We start from the raw sequence: 16,958 nt of genomic DNA, 5'->3' as shown, positions 1-16,958 counted from the left end.
AGGAGCTTTGGCTGTAAATGTTTTGTATTGAACAATGGAAAACAACCCTTAGGAAAGTTTGATGCAAAGAGTGATGAAGCAATATTTTTAGGATATGCATTAAACTCCAAGGCTTATAGAATTTTCAACAAAAAGACTCTAAATGTTGAAGAATTGATCCATGTAGTTTTTGATGAGTCCAATACTTTACAAAAGGAAATTTATGTTGATGATGATGATGTAGAAATTCTAGAAAAATAAATAGAAGAAATGAGCTTAGAGAACAATAAGAATACTGAAGAAAGCTCACCTAGAAGAGAAGATGAAACTCAATCTCTAGAAGATTTGCAAAGAACAGAAAATCAGCATAGTGATCTTCCAAAGAGTTGGAGATTTGTAAAAGATCATCCACAAGATCAAATAATAGGTGATATTTCTCAAGGAGTTAGAACTATGAGAACAACTAGGGAGACTTGTGAGTTTTCAGCCTTCATATCACAAATTGAACCTCAAAACTTTGAAGAAGCTGAAAATGAGGAAAGTTGGATAATAGCGATGCAAGAGGAATTTGACTAGTTCAAAAGAACTCATGTATGGTCACTAGTACCTAGACCTTCAAATCACCCTATTGTTGGCACAAAATGGGTGTTTAGAAATAAGGTAGATAAACAAGGAAATGTAGTTAGAAATAAAGCTAGGTTAGTAGCCGAAGGATACAACCAAGAGGAAGGAATAGACTATGATGAAACCTTTGCACCGGTTGCTAGAATTGAAGCCATAAGGTTGTTGTTAGCTTTTACATGCTTCATGAATTTCAAATTGTACTAAATGGATGTAAAAAGTGCATTTTTAAATGGATTCATTCAAGAGAAAGTGTATGTTGAGCAACCACCAGGTTTTGAAGAATTTGAAAAACTAGATCATTTTTTCAAACTTCACAAAGCCTTGTATGGATTGAAACAAGCTCCTAGAGCTTGGTATGAGAGGCTTTCAAAATTTTTAGTTAAAAAAGGGTACGTTAGAGGCAGCATTGATACTACATTGTTCATTAAAAGATATCTAAATGATTTAATTATTGTGCAAATATATTTGGATGACATTGAATTTGGTGCAACTAATGAGGCTTTATGCAAGAACTTTGCAAAAGAAATGCAGGGTGAATTTGAGATGAGCATGATTGGAGAATTGAAGTACTTTCTTGGTTTTCAAATTAAGTAAAGTGAGGAAGGAATCTTCATCAACCAAGAAAGGTACACTTCAGATATGCTTAAAAAATTCGATATGCTGAAGCTAAAGCCAATCTCCACACCAATGAGTCCATCCACAAGACTTGATGTTGATGAGAAGGAAAAAATGTAGATCAAAAGCTATATAGAGGTATGATTGGTTCACTACTTTACTTAACAGCAAGTAAACCAGATATTCAGTTTAGTGTGTGTTTGTGTGCTAGATTTCAGCCACAACCTAAAGAATCAAACTTAACAGCTGTGAAGAGAATTTTTAGATACCTCTTAGAAACTCAAACTCTAGACATATGGTATTCTAGAAAATCAACTTTTAGCCTAGTTGGATATTCGGATGTTGATTTTGCTGGCAGCAAAACTGATAGGAAAAGCACTAGTAGAACATGTCAATTTATAGGTAGTATGCTAGTGTCATGGTCCAACAAAAAGCAAAACTCAGTGGCTTTATCTACAATAGAAGCAGAGTATGTATCATTAGGTAGTTGCTGTGCCCAAATATTGTGGATTAAACAACAATTAGAGGACTATGGGTTATCAATGCATAACATACCAATATACTATGACAATACAAGTGTAATTAATATTTTAAAGAATCTTATGCAGCACTCTAGAACAAAACACATTGAAATTAGACACCATTTTGTTAGAGACCATTTAGTGAAAAATGACATTAAGATTGAATTTGTGAATACTTTGCATCAATTAGCAGATCTTTTTACAAAATCACTAAATGAAAAGAAATTCTGTGAAATTAGAAGGAATTTAGGTATGCTTAGTCAGCAAGAATTGTAAGAAAATCTTTGGCTTATGCACTTGAAGCAGAATGCATTTGGTCGACTAAGATGAATCTTAGTCAACTAAGAGTGTTCTGGTAGCATTAAATAATAAGACTCAATCAATAAAATAAGAAAGGAATAAAATAATATAAAGAATGTGTGTACCGGGTAATAAAGAAAAAAGATGCCTAAAGTGAATAACCAAAATTTAGAGGGAGTTTTGAAATTTTGAACAAATAGAATAGGGCAATATTTAAGGGGGAGGCGGACAATTTTTGGGAATTAACTGCTAACAACTTCTCATTTTCTCTCCCCTAAAACCCGAATCTCTAAAACTGAAACCAATCTCTTCACATTTTCCTCTGAAATCGATTCAAACCCTTACCATTTAAACAGAATGCCATTCAAAAAAATCATTGATTCAAAATGGGAAAAACCTCACAAAGTAGAGAAATCATTGAAAAGAAGAAGAGAAAGAGACTAATGGAAGAAGGATCAGAAATAGAAGTACTGAAAAGGAAACAGAGAATCGCGTCTACTTCAGTGAAAGAGATATCAGAGAAATTGAAAGAAAAGAAGCAGAAAACAGAAAAGAAGAAAGACAAGGAATCCACACTCAATAAGGTACTAGTTCTTCATTTTTTAAGTTTAGAAATAGGATGCATGAACTAAGGTTCAAAAAAATCGAGAATGCACCTATTACCTATGGCAAATATATTGACTGGAAGAGTTTTGATGAGAATTTAGAACTACAGACTAGTTTATCTGATTATTTTAATGAATTGAAACTAAAAGGATATAACACTTTTAAGAATAGATCTTACAGTGCAAGTCCAGTAAAGGAGTTCTATTCCAACATTGCTTTAGAAGTAAAAGAATTAGAGGATTTTGATGATTATGTCGAAAATGCTCTAAATGTGTGTTTGAATGGGAAAGAATTTGTTATCACTGCTGATGATTTAGGTAGCTTACTTAAAATCGAGTGTGAAGAAGGTGAGTATGAGTTCCCAAAAAATACGATCCCTCATCATTATGGGAAATTATCACCGGGAGAAAGGAAAAGTATTCTTTAAAAAGCAATTCAAGTATGATAATCAGCCCTCAGATTAAGATTCTACACTATTTTGTTGTGGCTAACATCTAGGGCAAAAGTGGAAGTCTAAGTTACATTAGCCTTCAAGATCTTTGGCTGATGGAACATGCCTTCAATAGGGTTGCTTTGAATGTAGGTAGATTTATGATTGAGAAAATGAGAGGTACTTGTAAACTTGAGAATGTAAATCTACCTTATGGAAATGTCATCACATCCTTTGTCCAGAAAAAGGGAGTTTGGGCCAAGAGGTATGAGATGGACATGGTGAAGACCAGAGATCAAGCCTTTTACTATGGCAGTTTGATCAAAATGGGGTACAAGCTGGATGGAGAGAAATTCACTAGAACACCTAAAGTCTTTGCTATACCAGCACCGAACGAGGCATCATCCTCCCAATTCTCTAGTGAAATGATTTTTAATCTTTTGATGAGGATAGACGGTTAACTCATGATCAAGGAATGAGATTGCAGAAGATTGAGGAGAGGATAGTTGAACTTGAGAATGAATTGAAAAGAAAGGAGAAAGTGCCCTCAAAACCTGCTACTGCAGGCTCATTTGAAACTCCAAGTGTTGCCCCAGCACAGTAAGGTGCTGAAAGCTCAACCTTGCAAGTAGAAGGGTCTTCTTCTTATGGTGCAAATCATGGCATTCAAGTAGAAGATTCTTATCTTGGAGTGGAGCAACCAACTAAGGCACCATCTTTTGAACACTAGAGCAAGGACAAATCTGATCAAGGGACAAAAGTGATAGCTTTCAAGGTTGAACATGTTTATGAGAAACATCAGCCTTCCCCTCCTAATAGAGAGGAGATATCCATCATGGAAATCTTCCATCAAATAGTAAGAAAAGAGCAAGTTCAGAAACAAGCTGCAATGGAAACTACCAAGGTAGAAACTGGTAAAGAAAAGGTAACTAAGAAGCGAGATGCACCTGCACAAGTTTTTAAAGGAAAAACAATATCTGGCAAAGAGAAACAAAAAGTCACTACAGCCTTATAAGAAAAGGAAGCCACTGCAACACCGTAGATGAGGAAGAAAACTATGCCCACCAAGATAGCCTTTCTTAAGAGAAGAAAGTCTTTCAGGTTGGCAAAAAAATCTAGACCAGCTCAAGTATCTTCACCTCAGGATCCAGTCAATGTCTTTGACAAGTTCTCACCATAACTTTCCCCAAAAAAATCATCACCTTTACGAGAACCCCTTCCTTTTCCTCTTAATTCTTTTTATGGCATTGAATCCTCACCCTTCGACACCTTAGATGACTAGAAACCCCTGATTTGATACTGACAAAAAAAGGGAGTAGAATGGTAGAACTACGGGAGAAGGTACTAGGAACTAGAAAATAATTAAAAAAAATATGTTATGGTGGAGGAACCAAGAAGGAACTCAAGGAAGAAAGAAAGTAGAAATGAACCAGGAGTAGGAACTTAGAGAAATAGGGGATAGGAAGCAAAAACAGTCTAGGGGCAATTTTGAAACTTCTTTTTGATTAACTGCTATCTGTGCCATGGTGGCACTTGAACACTTAATTCTAATATTGTTGTTTATATGGTAGTGTCAGACATGAATGCTAATATGTCTATGATGTTTGATTGCTAAAAATTGAATGTTTGCTGATATTTTGCTATCCATGATATTTTAACTGTTGTTAATAAAATCTGTTGCTGCACCATATTTGACTGCATGCTGATAACTATTGCTGTATGCTGATAATTGGATAAATTGTGCTTATAAATGATTATGGATGTTGTGTATTGTGTATTGACTGAATCATGAAAGGATTGGACAAAATCTAATGGCTATATGCTATTAACAGACTCTGTTGAATTTTCTATGAAAATCTGTCAACATTCATTGCTGTGAATTACACCAAAATTATGCACATATGTATACTCTAAATGTGCAATGTAATTTTCTGTATAACAAGAATAAAACTTGCTGGAATAAAGTAAGAAAAATTTGCACACACTAAAGGAGAGCATATGCTTAGAGGGAGCAATCCTCATTTTCTGTAGAAACTAAAATGACTGAAAAGACACTATGCTGCTAATCAAGGGATGTTTTGTCATCATCAAAAAGGGAGAAATTATTGGCTGAATTAGTTTTTGATGATAATAAAACATTCCCATTCATTTGTGTCTAATGCCTCTACTTAAGTGTGCAGGAAAATTAATGTATGAAATTAATAAATCAGTTTTTCAAATTGAATATCAAAAGAAAAAAAAAAGGTAGATAAAAATAATGAGACATGACTGATTAATAAGGAGGAAGCTCATTAGTTGAATAAGGAAGAATGTTGGTTGGCCAAGATTCAAATTGGAGAAATGGCGGGCTGAAAAGATTGAGAAACAGAACCAACTCAGTCGACCAAGAAATTGGCTAGTCAACTAAGTCCTTACTGCTAGAACTGCTAGAGCGAAAAACAGAGACAACTTAGTCAACTAAGATATCGATTAGTCGACTAAGAGCATTCTGCCTACAAGTTTGAAATCTGCACTAAAAGACAGAGTTACGGCTAGAACCGACTCTCAACTGTCTCCAACAGCTAAAAAACTGTTAAACTACCATAAGAGATGTTTCTCCAAGTATAAAAGTCTTCCAACATTAATAAACTAATTTTTAGAAGCATTAGAGAGATTTGAAGCACATAAGAGTTGAAAAACCAGAAAATCTCTCTTATACCTACTACACCTTAACGCCCATTCTTTGTACTTGTAATCTGCACTCAACCGTGTACCACTTAGATCAACTTGTGATCATAGGTACTTTCTTTTACTTCTCTTCTTGTATTCTTAGAGTGAGGAAGTCACTTTGAGGGGTTATTCAAGCTTGGAATAGCTTGATTGTTATAGGTTATGGTTGAGCCTTGGAAAAACCACTTTGGGTTTTAGTTTAGCCCGTGAAAAACTAGAGTAAAAGGTTTTGGCTAAGCCTTGTAAAATCCATTGTAAAGCTTGGTGAAAGCTTGTGAATTTCACTGATTCTTAGTGGATTTGTTGCGAAAATCTTTGGTTCGATAATCAAGGTACTGGATGTAGGTCTTGGACTGAACCACTCTAAATTTTGCTGTCTCTTATTTACTCTATTTTGTTTCAGTTTCTTTCCTTAATTTGTCTCACTCTTATCTAGAGTTTGAGACAATATTTGAAAGAGCTAAATTGTGCTATTCACCCCCCCTCTAGCACATATTATTGAGACCAACAGAATGTTAGACTATAAGATGACAACCGATTTTGTCTTTTTTTTCTTCCTAAAAATTAATGGCTATTTTCTTTCAAAAAATTTCAGCCAAGAATGGGAGAGAGGAAGAAAGATACGGCAAAGTTTGGAGAAGGAGAAAATAAATGATGGTTGAAACGTTTTCAAGAAAAAAGTATACACATTTCTTTTTTTCCAATATCTTCTCTTTTTATTAAAACTCTTACCTCAAAGGTTTAATTAAAGTCAAACACCTTTTAAATGATCTTGACCATCCATTTAGAGTTATGGAAGCATCAAACATACTCCACAATTATCAAAATTAAAATAAAAGAATAAATAATTTAATTTTTAATTATCATTTAGAGTTCTTGATAAAATAAAACTCCTTGTTGAATAATAACTCTTATTTTACTATTATCCATCTTTATTTAAAAAGAATTAATAATAAATACAAGAGTGATAGTCAAACATGGAGTCTCCTATTATCAACATGGATGTCTAGATTCATTTTGTAAGAATCCTTTTAGCATTTTCTTAATTTAAGACAACTCTTGTCTTTAATTAAGACAAAAATATTTTATCTTATTTAAATTGAGATAAATATGTTTTCTTGTCTAGATTAAGATAAAATATATATTTCTTGTCTTAAATAAAGATAAACATTTTTTCTTGTCTAAATTAAGATCAAATAGGTTTTCTTGTCTAAATTAATACAAGCATGTGAAAGCTGCCATTTTTGTACATAATTTAATTAATCAAATTAAAACATGCATTTCAACTTAAACAAGTTGACTTCTACAAAGCTAAGTGGGAAATCTATTTGCACATAGATATTCCAAGCTCTATTATACTTAGAATTATTCTTAAAAATAATTCAAGCATATTAACCATGAAATCACTTCACCATAGATTCATGGTTGCACTTTTGGATTAACTATAATTATAAAAAACAATTCAATACTTGATATTAAATATTAGTTGTCCAATTGCAAACCTTATATTGTGAACCCTCATAACTATTCAACGACAAAAAGTGAAATTACCATTTTACCCTATATTGAATATCTTTGCATGGAAATATATCTAATTGCTTTGATTTGATGATTAATGATTATTATTGGACTTAATGCTTATTTATACTTGATGATTGTCACGACCTGGTACTCCCTTCGAGCCCGTGACAACAGTTGTGATGTCTCGATAGACATTCATTACCCGAAATGTCAATCGAAACCTCGCAAGGCTCTTGCATCAATTTTACATCTCACCTATGAGCAATAGTTACTAAATATCATGTTTTAAGGGAATATAAACTATTTTTAAATAAAAAACAAACAAAAGTAATTTCTACCACATAGGGGTATTTTGGTCATTTTTACTCAAAATTTTTGAAACCTGGTGAAAATACACCATACGATCGAAAAATATACATTAAAAATAATTTTAGTAATCTAAATCATCCATTTAAAATGAAATTTTGGCTAATTAAACTAAATAAAAATATTAAATAAAATATTCCATTTTCTTATAAAACAATATTTATAGAATCTTGCATAAACAATTTTTGCAGCATAAAAGCAAAATAAATTCATATATATAATAGCACACTAAACCAAGTATATGAAAATATTCTGCAAAGACATGTGGGCCCCAAAATAACCGTAAATATACAAGACTGTAGACTTTCGATTTCTAAGGATGCGAATCCAAAAGCAACCCTCGACAAAATCGGCTATCTACAGACTATCCTGAGCTTGAAATGGATAAAACAAAGGGGTGAGTTTTTACAAACCCAGTGAGTAAGCCAAATTCATCTATAACATTTAAAGCTGAGTAAATGGAGAGAATTAAATCATCCCATCATAATATAGTTCATAACATTCAAAACTCGTTTCAATTCCTATAAAACAATTACATTTCATCAAAATAATCAACAAGGCTTATGATTCTCTTAAAAACTTGGCTTCTGCCAAAACTCATACTCGGTGACACCTTGGCTTGGACATCCATCCGAGTTCGCCAAGGATGTTAAAACGACATATACCCATAAAACATGTTTTTACTTTTAAAATATAGCCATTCCTTGGCGTTGTTTGAGTTTCATCCTCACGTGGTGGTTCGACGTGAAGTGAACTTTAAACTTACCTTAGGAGATATCCTTCGCACCTCTCATACTAAGGTAAAATATAATGGCGTTTATCGTGCCCCTCTAATACGCTGGACCACGAAAACCCACCCACTGCAGTAAGCTAAATACATAACCCACCAAATCAATAAAATTTCGACAGCATAACATGGCTAATATAGTACTATCCAACCTGTCAATGTAAGACAAAACAATTTATATAATTCACAAAACCACAATTTCAACCATTCATGCTACCACAATTTCATAAGCCATCAATTCAAATCATGTATATATATATATATATATATAATATGAATGTATAGCCTCCACTTACTCTATTTCGAAAATCAACATTTAGTTTCAGAATAGTTTATAAATCTCATTTATTTAACCAACATTTAAAATGTAAAACATAATAATTTACAAATTAAGTGCCTTATTCTTTAAAATCTTAAAACAAGTATAAACCACTTTAGATAATTAAGATGAACATCTGATTACTCACAATAGTAGGAGTTTGGAGTACTCCTATTCTTGGTCCTTGGGCACAATATCTTTACCCTTATCAGAGAGCTCACCACCTATACATAATACATGACATGTAATTCAATATATTTGTGCCAAACTGTTATAAAACTATTTCAGGCTCTATATGGATTCATGACATTGAATGAGAATTGTCCGAATAATCACTTAAAGATGGTGTTCTACATGGGTTCAATTATGATCGGACTGAATTGGCATTCGACCTAACTCGCACTATGCCTTGTTTAATTAGCTAAAGCATCCAATTCAACTCCAAATATCTTCATTACACTTCTAATATTCCAAATACACCAAAGTACCTCAATGAGCTTAATTGTGACTTAATTCACAGTAACCAAAATTCATTTCGATTTCGATATCCGATACCATAAATCATCAATTACGAGCTAATTAACATGAAATACAAAAAAATCTATCATCAACATGTCACCTAATAAATTGAGCCAAAGAGGGTTATTGAAGAACTTGTGATTTTTTTTCTTGTTTTTCCTTCCAAACATCACAAAATGACTAAAAACACTAGGATATTATGAAATGTAGCAAAATTCATCACCAAAACTTCTCTCTCTAGATTTGGCCAGCAAAGGTTCCCTCTTGAAAACTTGAATTTCAGCTATGGAGAATGAAAAAGAATGCATGGGAAAGGTAGATCACAGGCTAAAATTAAAAAAAATCTTACCTTTACTTACTTGATTCCTTGAAATCCAGCAATTTCTCTTGAATTTTTCCTTCCTAGGGTTTGTTCTTTTTTTTTTTCTCTTTGTTCCCTTGCTTGGCCGACCATAAGAGTGTGAATGTGAGGGTTTTAAGTGAGTTTATATAGGCAATTAAAATAATATTAAAGTTTGACACTTGTCACCTTTTAATTGGTCCATGTTTAAAAACTTAACAATTAAGCATTTCATTCCCACCACATATAATCTCTCACTTAAAAAAATAATGGGTGAAATTCATGGGTTTGACAAGTGTCATGGTGGTGTAAAATTCTAAAATTTCCAATTTTGTCCTCATGGACACTTAAAATGACCGTTTTACCCCTATGTTTGGAAAAATATCGAAATTGAAAATTTTCATTTCTTAAATTCAAATAATGCTCTAATTAATCAAATTTAGTCAAAATATCATCCAACAGTCCAATTTTGCCATTGGGTGGCAAAATGACCATTTTGCCCTTACGTTATGAAAATTCCCGAATTAACTCCAAATCAATCCTCGAATTTTGAATCATCATATTAAGACATTATAAGATTCAATAACTCTCAAATACATCGTAAAATCTTTATTTGGCCTAGTTCGATGCTTTAATCAACTTAATTGCACCACTAGGTACATACCAACTTTTAACGATTTTCTGATACATTCACTTATGTAAACATTCTATCAAGCACATGAATGACATGACAAGTATATAATAGAGTAGGGCTTGACAATGATTGTCACTAATTACTGTTGCTTGAGTTTAAATGCTTAAAGCTCACACTTCTTAACCTTTTTGATAGAACAAAAAAGGGAAGAAGGTTTATGAGCACATTTAAATGCTCTTATATTAGTTGAATCTTTCCTAAAAACATTTTTGAACTTTAAGCATAAATTGAGTGGGAGAATTTTCAAAGTTCATATTCATTTCTTAAACTCTTCTCACTTACACTTAAATGTTTTCAATAAGGGCACAAAGATTAATTAAGTTAGGGGGGTTTCAAGAAATTTTAAATGTAATATGCTCATGTTTTTGTAATATCAAAAAGGGGGAGATTGTTAGCCTTAAGTTAAATCATGTATTGATTTGACAAAAATCACATGATGTTATCTTGAACTTAATATTAAGTATTCGAAATTATCTTAAATATGTTTAATCCCCTAAGGTTACATAATTGTTTAAAAAGCCATACATCATTAGAAAACTTCATATAAGCTTCCAAACAATGTATATTCAGCTAAGAAAGCAAGAGCAAATATGCATTGAAATGTCATTTGAATGTAGGAATGTCATGACCTAAACTTGAGGCCATGACCGATACATGAGCCTAGCAAGCAAGCCCACTAGACTTGAGCAAGCGTTAAAGTTCATATTCAAACATACATAGGCCAAGGGATTCAATCATCAAATATTCATAGTAAATTCAAATAAAATACAACATCCTTGTCTTAATTTCCATACAAATATAAATAGGGCCATATGTTGGCCATCCAAACAGGTTCATACATATCAACCTTTAATACACAATATAATATGGCACTTAATGCCTACACACATTATCACAGCCTAATTCCCAGGCCCTGACTGGCACAAGAGCCCAATAGGCATAGCCCACCAGACCCAAGCAAGCCTCTCTTTCTTTAAGATCTATTACTCAAAATTTTAATGAATGTTCTTTCGAAATTAGACCATGAGAACCAAGTATATATATATATATATATAACATCCCTAAAATTGGGTTATCAATCTTCAACCCTAACTGACAGGGGTAATCAATCAACATACAGAGTGCATAACAATCTCATAATTTACATTTAAGTAAATATATACACTGATAAGAGATCTTGACTATCAGCGGAGTGACTCTAGGTGTGGGTGCGCTACAGGATACTATGGTACCTAACAAATGGCGAATACAAATGGGCACTTCAATTTAGGTCCCAACTACCTCCGAATTTGAAAACATGAAGTTAAAAAAAATGAATATAAACCCAGTGAGTGAACATAAAAAGGGAACAAGCAAACGATACGGAGAATTTTTCGAAAACATGATGCACTTGTGTAAAAACAATGCAATTTTATATATTATCAACAAAACTCAATGCCGTGCTATTTTTCAACTCATTTTAAAACATTTAGGAAATTCAAGCAAGGCAAGCATAGCAGAGCGAATCTTGCTACAGCGGAAAGGCATTCTATAGCAATAGTACAATCACATTTTTTATTTTCATAACTTGTCTATAGCATATATATATTTATATATACACACATGTACACCACCGCTGCCTTACTTAGTTCATGTGCACTCCCTACATGCACAAGGCAATATCATCATGTGCACTCCCTACATGCACATTTCAATATCTTCACACGCACTCCCGCCCACATCATTACCGGCATGTGCACTCCCACACTGGACAACACCGGCACCATCACGTGCACTCCCACACCGCACGTGCACGGTTAAGCTATTATACAGCATTATCACTCAAAGCATAACATACATATCTACATAATATAAGAACACATGGTTTCATTATATCACATATTTTACCACATAAAAACATTTCATCAAGGGCTTGTTCCCATGCACGTTTTAAAGAAAAACCAATAAAATATTTGCAAGTGGTTCAATCAAGTATATAATCATTTATTCCAAAACATTTTAATGCAAGTTCACTCACCTTAAGATAGTGAGATATTACATCGCTATTAGTTTAGAGGTGTATCTAGCTATTTCTACTTGTTGGTCGCTCGTTATTTCCTCCAGCACGCCACCACAGTCTACTATCTTTACTTTTGTACTTCCACTTGGTTTTAGATTTGGATTTCACCCAACAAAATTCATAATTTCCTCACACCCATGGTCACCATAGCTTATGTTTCTTGAATCTTGAGACCCACTTGATAGTTCTTCAATTACTCTTGAATAACTCACTACCCAAGTGTGATACCCTAACTTCTATAGGCTTGTAACTAAGTATAGATGTAATAATATGGGCTAGGGGTAGTTTCGTCATTTTCTCTAATAAGCTTCCAGAAGAAAGTTTTCTGATATTTTAAGGCCTAAATAGGCATAGGACAGTATAAATGATGTGTGCTTATGAAAACACGAAGAAAACTAGAAGTTTTAACAATTTTCATAACACGGGCAAAATGGTCATTTTTCACCTCAGGTTAAAATTTTAAGTTTTTATAAACCCGAGCATGTTTAGACCATTATGGATATTGTCCTAGTGTTAAAAGAGTAAAAAGATTGCATAAAAGATTGGAGGAGAGTAAGTTAATTGGTGGAAGGGTATTTTTGTAATTTTAAAGGAAATGATAAGATTGCCTATAAATACCTTGAATATTCAGCAGCTTCTTGAATTTTCCAGCAACTGGTCTTTTTCTTCCTTTCTCCTTTCTCACGTTTCTTCAAACTCCATGGAAGCTTGACTTTTAAACTTCCACAACTTTCTCTCTCTAGCTCTAATTTTCATGCTTTTGGTGCACCCTTCCATAAACCCTTGTGCTATTTCATCTTCTCACTTCAAAAACCTTGAAATATCTTGTTTTCATACTTTATCTCACTAGTTGGGCATTCTAGAGAGAGAAAGAGAGAATCATTCCATTGATTTGGAAGCTATTAGAGGAGAATCCAACTACAAAGAAACCCTAAGGTGAGTGATGCACCAAGTTTGATTTTAGCTACAGAAAATGGCTAGTAATTGTGATTTATGAGCTGTTTTATTGTTTAGTATGTTCATTACTTTTTAGTGATTAAGATAGTGAACATAGATAGCCATTTAAAATGGCAATTGAAAACTGGCTAAGAGATAGCTTTTAGAGTTCATAGTGTGTAAATTAATCTATTGTTTATGTTAATGTGATCCTAGGTTTTTAAGGAAGCACCATCATTCCAATTGGATCATTAGGGGAATTTGAGTCAACTAAAGGTTCTACAATCAATTGGTGAGTGGACTACCTTCAAAACTGATTTTGGGAATATGATGGATTTGACAAAGTGTTTGAATGATTTTATACAATTTCTCATGAAAATGAATGCCTTGGGAACAAGCTTTTGAGAAAAGGTTTATGTTATGAAATGTGATTATTATGGATTTCTATGTGGCTGCATTATGTTGATATACATATATGCTTGAGTATAATGTTGTGTAATTATATTGACTCAGCTATGTGCGAGTAAAGAGTGCGCATAAGCCGAGGATGACCTGGTTATGTGCGAGTAGGGAGTGCGCATAACCCGGTGATGACCCAACCTTGTGCGAGTAGGGAGTGCGCATGAGCTGGTGATGATGATGATGATGGGATGGTGTGATGATGATGATGGGTATATATGTATATATATATATATGTATATATATATATATATATATGTATGTAAATATGTGTGTTATAGGAAATTGATGGATAATGGGTTATGGTTGTAATGCATGTGAAACTTGACATGTTAAACCTTGAGAAATTGTTATGTGTTTTCATGTTGGTTTGGACCTGTTGGCAGGGTGGTTTTTCCTTTGGGAGAAAGGTAAATTTTGCATTGATGCCCTGTATTTCGTTGCAGCAAGAAACTCTCGGATTTGGAGGGGTACACTGGCTGGAAACTTGCTGCAACGAGGATGCATTTTCGCTGCAGCGAGAATGACACTATAGCTTCTCACTGTAGCGAAATGCATTTTCTCTGCAACGAGAAACTTTTTGTTTTCTGGGTTGCAATTTTGCTGCAGCGAGAAACATTCTGTTTCTAGGTAGAAATTTCGCTGCTGCGAAAAACTTTCTGTTTTGGTCTCTTATCTTGTCCAATTGCTGCCCTATCTTTCACTTCGTTGCTACCATATGGGAGCATGGACTTCCAACATTAAGGATTAAAAGAGTTAAGTTTAAAATGAGGAGGTTTAATGAGAAACCCTCGGCCAGTTGAGAAACCTTCGTTCGGTTAATAACTAAATTCCAACGTCGCTGCAGCGAAGATTCGTTGTTTTATTTGACTTGCTTGTGCAATATTGAAGCTTTCGTTCTCCCAATGATTCGCTATGTATGGGTTCATGATTTTCAAATGATTAATCACTTAAGGGCTTGATAAGGGGTTTTATTAGGAATGAACCAAATTGCATTGTTTTGAAACTAGTGCATCATGATTTTAAATTTTCCTTTGTTGTTGCTTGTTCCCTTCCTTATTCACTCACTGGGTTTATACTCACCATTTCAAATTCAGGTTTTCAGATCACGAGGCAGCTGGTAACAAGGACGAGGTATCCTTGTAGACCTGTGTCCATCTTTTGGTAGGTGTCTCAGCATTCAGTAGCTGTACATTCATTCAAGTCCTTCCGTTGGAAGTCAAGTCTTCTTTTTGAGATGTATAGGCGAACCTAATGTACATTATTAGAATACATGTTATAGACAGTGTATGTATATAATAAATGAGAAATGCCAATACGAGTTGGCAATGTCTATTACTATTTTGATTTTAAGTTTTGAAAAATGACTTAGCAGTTTATGATGGAATGATGAACACTTCAGACTATTAGGCTTGCTTGGGCTTAGTGGACTACGTCCATTGGGCCCATGCGCCGGTCATGGCCCTGAATTTGGGTCGTGACACCAAGCCTCTCACTTTTCTCTCATTTCTTTCCTTGGCCGATTATCTCCATTTTTCTTTTCAAATGCTTGGTGGCAAGGTGAAATGGCATGGGAGCATGAAAATGGCATTGGGTGGATGAAAATGGCGTTGGGAGCATGAAGGTGGAGGAGAAAATATCTTTTGGCTGAAGATAAGAACCAGCCATGGGATAAGGATGAAGAGTCAAAGCTTCTAAACTAATGGTAAAATTATTATTTTACCCTTCAAGGTTTTCACCCTTTTTAATTGTATCCTCCTACAATCTTTTAATTCCAATTTTCTTTCCATTTTTCTTCCTTAACACTTGTATTAATAAAATATCAAGTTTATGCTTCAACGCGGTATCACCGCAATATTTCAATAGTTGCTTACCGCGCTAGCTTTATTTAATAAAGAGACGCGGGCCCCATTAACGTCATTTTTCTCCAAAATTTCCTCCTTCTTCTCTTCCACTTAGATTGACCATATACTCTTTCTTCATGAAAAATTTCTACACTGAATAAAAATTAATATTTTATTAATAAAGTATTATTTTATTCTAAAATTTTTCACTTGTCTCCTTGGCACCTAAAATTTCTTATTATGCCCTGATTCACTTCCGAATCACTTTTTATATCGTTAATTCATCCTCAATAAAAATATTATTATTTAATTGCTATTGCTTCGCTTGCGAAATATTTTATTCCAAACTATGCCTTTCACCCTTCATCACTTTTAAACACTCTAATTAATCTCAATTGTCATCCGATAACCTTTATTAGCCAACATATCAAAGTACGGGATGTTACACACATTATCCATAGTGGAAGGCTTGAACTAACTCAGCGAAGTGACTAAAACGGGGAACCTACCAGATGCCAATATTGGTATATTTTTGGATGACCTTTACCACAAAGCTTTGTGGCCTATTTATCTGCACATGGTATACAAATGGGTGAGTACTATAAGACTTAGTGAATGGTGCAAATAAGCAAAATCATATGTGATTATATAAAATAATATATGCACCTTCCATGCAACTAGATGTTCTAGCAAACATTTTCAAGTACAAGGCATATCATCCCTAAATTTCCAATATGAGGGCATATCATCCCTAAATTTCCAATATGAGGGCATATCATCATCCTCAATGTCTCCAAAGGTCATCACATATATCGTTAAACTTGCCCTCAAAGTCAATCAAAGTTATTCAAATCATTCTCCATGGCACACTCTAGTTGTTGGAGTATCACATCATAATCATATCACATTTATCTAAGCCTTTCCATGGCTATCTCACATCATATATAAATAAAATCAATGAGTGGTCTTCCCTTAGACATAGTTAGATCACGCACATGGCCAACCGACGGAAAATCAAATCATGCTCAAGGCAAAGCTGCTAGCGGAGAAATAGATCATGCGCATGTCAAAGTAATAGGCGAAGAATAGATCACGCACAGTGCTGAAGCAGTTGGTGGAGAACAAGTCATCAATCGGAGTAAACTCCTGACGTCAACATCACCTGGAGTAATCTCACGGAAGGCATCAAAGCACTGCAGGAGGCAATCACAAGCGAGATTACTGCCACTATCCCTACTTACTACCATCGCTATAAGCACACAAATAGTTATAGGGGACAAAAATCCACTCAACCACAAATCATATCAACATCTAGAATTCATTCCTAGGA

The sequence above is a fragment of the Theobroma cacao genome, chromosome 9 (assembly GCF_053813885.1).
Source record: "Theobroma cacao isolate CCN51 chromosome 9, ASM5381388v1, whole genome shotgun sequence".
NCBI lineage: Eukaryota > Viridiplantae > Streptophyta > Magnoliopsida > Malvales > Malvaceae > Theobroma > Theobroma cacao.
The sequence above is the reverse complement of the archived record's forward strand: the minus strand, read 5'-3'. Positions refer to the sequence as shown.